Source organism: Eulemur rufifrons, chromosome 20 (assembly GCF_041146395.1).
Source record: "Eulemur rufifrons isolate Redbay chromosome 20, OSU_ERuf_1, whole genome shotgun sequence".
NCBI classification, from domain to species: Eukaryota; Metazoa; Chordata; class Mammalia; order Primates; family Lemuridae; genus Eulemur; species Eulemur rufifrons.
Genome location: NC_091002.1, coordinates 1,072,501 through 1,079,614, shown reverse-complemented (window position 1 = coordinate 1,079,614; position 7,114 = coordinate 1,072,501).

Below are 7,114 nucleotides of genomic sequence, written 5' to 3'. Positions count from 1 at the left end.
AGTTACAAGTTAATTGCTTTGTTTTATCTCCGCAAGGTACGTATTTCCAATTACAGACCTAGGTCAAGCGGACATCGGTCACCTAGCGAGCAAGCATAAGTTTTCAAGTGGGCCTTTACAGCGTCCAGACAGGCCTCGGTCCAGTTATTGTGCATTCTTTTTGACCACTTGGAAAGCTGCTAGCACCGTTCCGGGCCTCACCTCACTCACGCGGAACTACAGAGTGATGACCTGGGGTGGGTGGGTGGGTGGGTGTGTGTGTGTGTGTGTGTGTGTGCTCCCTCCTGTGGTGGGAAGGGTGATCTGCTCGCCCACCCGGCGTGGTGTCCCCCACCCCTGCCCCATCTTGGCGTTTACAGAAAACAAACACGAACACAAGAGAGGGAGCCGGAGGAGGAGGAGGAACATATGCTGCTATCCAGGTTATCCTGGGAGGCTTCCTAGCCATTTCTGAGGAAACAGTGTCTCCTGGCTGTCTCCCGTAGTTTTATTTATTGACTTATTTATCTATTTTTCCTTTTGGCTTGAACCCATTCTTTTCGTTTCGGCATCTCATCTGACATCCTCTTCTGAGAGGAACCTGGAAACGTTTCCCCGTGTTGCATCTTTTCAGGCTCTGTACGACTGACGAGCATCGTCCCTCTTCAGTCACTGGGCTCTTTGCTAGCCAGGCCTTAATTCTCCACGTTGTAAACCCCAGATCGGATCTCCGCCCGGAGTCCTGTAGAGACCCACCGAATCGATGTTTGGACTGGGATGTCTCGTAGACCTTACCTATTAAAAACCGATCCAGGCCAGGCTTGGTGACTCACGCCTGTAATCCTAGGCCAAGGCGGGGAGGAGGACCGACCGCTTGAGGTCAGGAGTTCGAGACCTGCCTCGGCAAAAGCAAGACCCCCGTCTCTACCAAAAATAGAAAAAAATTAGCCGGGCATGGTGGCACACGCCTGTAGCCCCAGCGATTTGGGAGGCTGAGGAAGGAGGATCGCTGGAGCCCAGGAGTTTGAGGCTTCCAGTGAGTGAACTATGCCCTGCTCCCCCGCCACCCCTCCCCATCATCTCTAACGAAATGACAGTAAAATAAAATAAAATAAAATAAAGCTCAGAAAAAAAAAAAAAAAGTACTATGTAGTGAGACCGATCCTAAGAACACGGGCGCGGGGAAGGAAGTCACTACCACGGTATAAAATTGTATAAACGTTACCCGATTCTGTGTGCGTGCGTTTTCTGAGAAATGACCCCCTTTTGCTATGGGGCCGGGACTGGAGTCCCAGTTTGGGACCATAGGATTCCCCGCACTCGACTCCAGACTGATTCGACCTAGGGTTAGCTCTGTGTAAACACTCTTTAGACGTGGGTGTTTTATGGATTTCTGTCCTTCGGGAGAAACGACTGGCCCGGGTACAGGAGTGAGTGAATGTACCGACCGTCTTCTCCCATCTCTCTCTCTCTCTCTCTCTCTCTCTCCCTCCCACACACAGGCACACGCGCGCGCGCACACACACACACACACACACACACACACGCCGTTTCCGGGAGCGCCCACTTCATGCGCTTCGGTCCACCGTGACAGATAGTCCAACTGTGAGATCATCGTGAGTGGCTGCGCCTAGGCCCCGCTCTGAACCTCTCCGTACTGTTCGTGTGTCTTCAGCAGGTCCTGCCTCCACCCGTGGCATCTAGCACGGGCCGATGGGTCCCTGTCCTCTCTCCCTGCCGTGGACGCCCCCCTCCGGCCCCCCGCCCCCGGGGGCTCTCTGGTCGACTAGTGGTGGGGAGTGTGCCCGAGGGCTGAGAGACGTGGTCCGAGAGGGGCCGGGAGGAGGCCTGCGACCCAGTGTGTACCCACTCCCGCCCCCACGCTCCCTCCCCCACGAGGGAGCCCGTCCTTTCCAGGCTGACACTTGGATCGGTGGATGACGGGGGTCACCTGGCGGCGGGCGAGCGTTATGGGAAAATCCGGTAGGCGTGTTGCGACGTCCTGCCACAGAGATGGCTCTGGCGACAGCCTCGGGCCGCCCCACCCTGGCCCCCGGCCAGGCCCCGTGAATGTGTTCTCTCTGTCCCTGACTTCTTTCTTTGTTTCACCAGCCGGCGTGCTCTGAGAATGTGAAGTGTATCATAGTTCCACCCTGGGTTTCATGATCCTAAGATAGGAAGGGGTTTTATGATTCCACGACAGAAAGGTTTTCTCATCCTATCATCTCTCCCCCCCCCCCTTTCTTTCTTTCTCTTCCTCCTTCTGCCTTTTCTTTACTTCTTTGTTGTTTCCTTCTTTCAGTCTTCCTGTCTTCCTTCCTGCCTGCCTGCCTTCCTTCCTTCCTTCCGTATTTCTTTCCTCTCTTCCTTTCTCCTGTTATCCTGTGTTTCTATCTCTGTTTTTTCCATCTTTCTTCCCCCTTTCTACTTTCCTACCTTCTTTCTTTCTCATTCTCTCCTTTCTCTCTCCTTCCTTCTTCCTTTCTCTTTCTATACTGTCTCTCTCCTTCCTTCTCTCTATCTTTTTCTCTTTCCATCTTTCCGTGCTCTTTCTTTTTCTCTCTTAATTTCCTTTCTTTTTCTTTTCTTTCTTTCCCTCCTTCTGTCTCTGTCTGTCTTTCTTTCTTTCTTCTTTCTTTCTGCTTCCATCCTTCCTTCCTTTTTCTCATTCTCTTTCTTTCTGCCTGTCTTTTCTTTCCTTATTTCTTCTTTCCTTCTGTCTTTCTGTGTTTCCTATCTCCTTCCTCCCTTCCTTTTTCTTTCTTCCCCGTGCCCTCTTCCTGTCTTTTCTTATTTACTGTTTTCTTCTTTCTGACTTTCTCTCTCTGTTTCTCCGTCTCTTTTCTTTCTGTTCTTTTCCTTTCTCTCCCTTTCTCTCTTTCTGTTTCTGCCTGTCTGTCTCTCGGCTATGTTGTGGTCTGTGCAGAGACGGGTTTGGTGGACGATGTCGGTGGTCGGGCCGACCCATCCTTTCTTTGATCCCAGTGCTAGCCAGGCCGGGGCCTGCTTAGCTTCCAAGATCAGACGAGATTGGGCGCGTTCAGGGTGGCGTGGCCCTAGACTGACCCGTCATTTTTCGATGGCTTCCGTGGGGAGTAGGGGGACTGTGTTTGATGCCCCCGGGGGACCTTCTGGACTCTGAAATGATGGGCTCCAGAGGGTTGCCCCGTGTTTTGCAGCAGACCTCTGGTGGCTGGCGCCGGTTGTGGTCGGGCTCCACCTGGCGGCCGCTTTTCTACAAGTCTCTTGTCCTCTGCATCTTCGGTGCAGCAGGCAAAGCAGGGGACAGTCCCCGATGCGAGCGAGGCTGAGTTCCGGGAAGCAAGCAGCCTTCGCGGGGCCATCTGGTTCGTGCCGGGACGCCGGCTGGGACATCTGGGAGGCAGAGCTTGGGCCTGCAGGGCTGTGTGGCGGGAGGACGTTGTCGCCGCGCTTCCAGGCTCAGCCAGCCAGGCGGCTTGCGGGGCTGCCCGGGCAGGTCGACCAGCACGCTGTGGCCGCTTTGGAGACCCGACCCACCCCGCGGGGACAGGAAGGAGACGGCACACGCGGACGGGAGAGGAGGGTGTCCGGCGACCGGCCGCCGTCCCGTGCATGCGTGTCCCTCTCCCTCGGCCTCGCCTTTCCTACCCATTTTCCCTGGTTCCCGCTCGGGAGGCAGGGACAGCCCTGTGAGTGGCACCCAGTCGTCCGTGGCTTCCTCCGAGTCCTACTCTGGGGGCGCGGACCGGGCCCTGGGTGGCGCGGGTGGCCGGCGAGGGCGACCCCTGTCGGCCCGCGGGCGCTCGTGGGCCGCGGCGGTCCCGTCCCGATGTTTTCTCCTCCACAAGTCCCCGTGCTGGGGCCGGGGACCGGGCCCTGGGTGGCCCTGGGTGGCGCGGGTGGCCGGCGAGGGCGACCCCTGTCGGCCCGCGGGCGCTCGTGGGCCGCGGCGGTCCCGTCCCGATGTTTTCTCCTCCACAAGTCCCCGTGCTGGGGCCGGGGACCGGGCCCTGGGTGGCCCTGGGTGGCCGGCGAGGGCGACCCCTGTCGGCCCGCGGCCGCTCGTGGGCCGTGGCGGTCCCGTCCCGATGTTTTCTCCTCCACAAGTCCCCGTGCTGGGCCCTGGGTGGCGCGCGTGGACGGTGAGGGCCTCCCTGGCCCTCTACGCCACGGGGGCCGACCAGATGTCCCTGAGTGCCCCTTGTCTGCTGGCGCTGGGGACCTGCTGGGGACAGGTGGCCGTGTCGAGTGTCGTGGGGGCAGGCGTGTTCAAGTGGCTCGGTCCCCGTCTTCCTGCGCGGTGTTTTTGATCACCTCATATCGTCATCTTCCGCCTGCAGGTTAGTACTGACACGCTGTCCTTCGGCGACTGTCGCTGGAGGGGTTGGGCCTCCGCACGCGGACAGGGTTCTGGGTTCCTGGGGATCCAGCGCCCTGCCCTGTTCCCTTTGAGCTGACCGCCTGGGCCCGCGCGCCGGCTCTAGGGCGTCGGAGTGTCCCGACGGTGGTGCCCGCCTCTCGCGTTGGTCTCTTGTCCCCTCGAGAGACGGCACCCGGGGGAGAGGGGGGAGGTTTGCGGCAACCTTCCCCCTTACCCCGCTGGCTCTGTGCCGTTGCGTGTCAGGCGGTCCTCGTCTTTGGGTTGTGCTTGGGAGGCGGGGCTGGCGAGGCTGAAGCGGGCTCCTCCGATCGCTGTCCTCGCCGGCCTGACTGACCTCCCCCAACCCTCCCCGTCCTCGGGGCCTGATCGATGTGGTGACGTCGCGCTCTCCCGGGCCTTGAGCCGCGTGCCAGGCGAGGGACGGTCCATTCATGGTGAATGGTGGCCGCTCTTCTCGTTCTGCCCGCGGGCACCTCACCTCTCCTTCCCCGCCTGTGGGCGGTGCGTGGGAGGCGCGGGTGCGAGACTATCCGGCCCGACCGCGGTCGCCCCGCCCTCGGCCTCGTGGCGTTGGCGGGGGGTCGTGAGTCCTCTTGACGCAGCGGGCAGCCCTCGCTCGCCCTGTGTGGCTGTTGCCTGGCCGGGGTCCCCCCTGCCCGCGACGGACGGGTGCGGGGCCGTGCCGCCCGCCCGGTCGCGCGCCCCGTTTGGCGCGCGGCTGCTGGGTCTGTGTGGCCCTTTTGTGGTGCCCCCGGAGCGCACCGGGTTGTTCTCCAAGGTGCCCGAAACCGAGCGGTGGTTGTCGTCCTCGTTCCCGGCGTCCCCCTCTGGTCGCCGCTGCAGCGTCTGCTGCGTTGGGTACACCCTCGAGCAGCGTGCTTGGGGTTGGGGGGGTCGAGGCGGGCAAGCCTAGAGGCATCCTCCTGCGCTGCGTGGGCGGGCGGGGGGCGTTGTCTCGGCGTCCCCACGATGTGTGCGTGGCGGACTTCGAAAGGCGAGCGCACGGCTTGTGCTCTTCCCACCCTGCCCGAGGGGGGGTGGTTGCACGGTCGTGTGGGCGATCGTGGTGGGGCTGGGCCGGCGACGTGGTGCCGGCCGGCCCCGTGGGGGGCCTCTGCCACCGGCCTGGTCTGCCTCGGTGACCCCTCTCCCATACCGACGGGGGAGTGTTCCCCTCGAAGTGAGGGGGCTTTTGGACCAGGGGCCCCGACCGCGAACGCTCAGGAGTCGCCAACCGTGCGTGTTTTGCCCCATGCCGCAGACCCCCCCACACCTCCCCTGGGGCGTGCCTGAACGCCTCCGCCCAGGGCCCTTACGGGGGCGACCGGGGATCGGGGGCGATCCACCTTCGGCGAGAAAGCGTCTTCTCTAGCGATCATGGAGGCGTGTCCTCTTCTGGGGTTTGTCGGATCCCCCAGCCCGCCGCCTCTCTGCGCGTCGTCAGCCGCCGCCCCTGCGGCTGCCAGTTGTGCGTGGGCAGAGTTCCCTCCTCCCCTGCCGTGGGGGGAGCGGTCCGCCGGCCCCCGCGGTGGGGGCCGAGTGCCACTCTTCGCCTAACGTGGTCCGCGCCTCCCCCCTGAACTCTGGGGGAGGGTCACGCCGGGCCGGGCCGGCGTTCCAGCTGTGAAGGGCGCCCGCGTGTGTGCGCTGCGTGCCCCGGCCGCGGGTCGCCCCGGTGTGTGCTGGGGGAAGGGGGTGGTGGTGCGGCCCGTCTCGCGCCCCCTCCCCATCCCCTGTGAGCGTGCGGCCCTCCACCCGGTCCCGTGCCAGGCCGCGGATGGATGGGCGCTCCCGTGCTGGCGCCTGTGGATTGCGGCTGGGGGGACCGCCCGGCCAACGAGGGGGTCGTTCCACCGGTGCACGGTGCTCCCCGGAGCGAGACAGGATTGGGAAACGGACGAGAATGGGATTAGGCGCGGTGGCGTGCGGGCCGAGGGCCGAAGGCCGGCGTCGCTCTGGGACGCCCCGGTGGTGAGGCCGTGGCCCCGTTGGGAGGGTCGAGGGGTGCCGAAGGCTTTGGCCGGCTGGCGTCACGGGCGCGTTGCGGGACCGCTCTCGGGTTTGGGGCGGTGGGATCCCGTGGCGTTGTTTCCCCAGTGGCCCGGTCGCGGCGCAGGTCTCGCCTCCCCACGGGCTCTCGTGCCTCGCCCTCGCGGGGTCTCATCCCTGTTCGAAAAGGGTGCTCCTTCTCTCTTCCTCACGGCTGCCGACCGCCCCGCGACGAGCGTTCGCCCGACTGCGCTGCCCGAGCCTGACCTCGCCGCGGGGAGGGGGCGTCGCCCTGGCCGCCAAGGCCCTGGACGGCGCCCCCCACCCCCCCGGCGACGTGCCTCGGTTGAACGGTCGGCGGGCCTCCGCGTGGCGGGCCGGACGGCGTTGGGGGGCGGCCGGTCGCGCGTGCGTGCAAGAAGAGCGTTTTTCCGGAGCTACACGCGACCGCGATGGCGGTCGGGGTCCGGGCCCTGCGAGGTGCGTGGGGGGTTTGGGGAGCTCGCCGAAGGCGCAGCCGGTCGTCCCAGGTGCCGCGGGACCGCCCTTGTGCGCGGAGTCCACTGGCGGTGAGATCCCGTGCGTGTCCTGGCCGGTGGGCTGCCGTCTGAGGCTTGCTACACCCCTCCCCTCGGGCCTCCTGGTGCCCGTCGGCCCCTTCCCCCGTCGTCGCCTTATGCCGCGCCCGGCGGCCCCCACCCCGCTCGCCGCCGCCTTGAGCCATCTCGTCCTCTCCCGTCTGGCTTTCGTAGCCGGGAGGGCGTCCGTGCCCCCGGTGCTGCA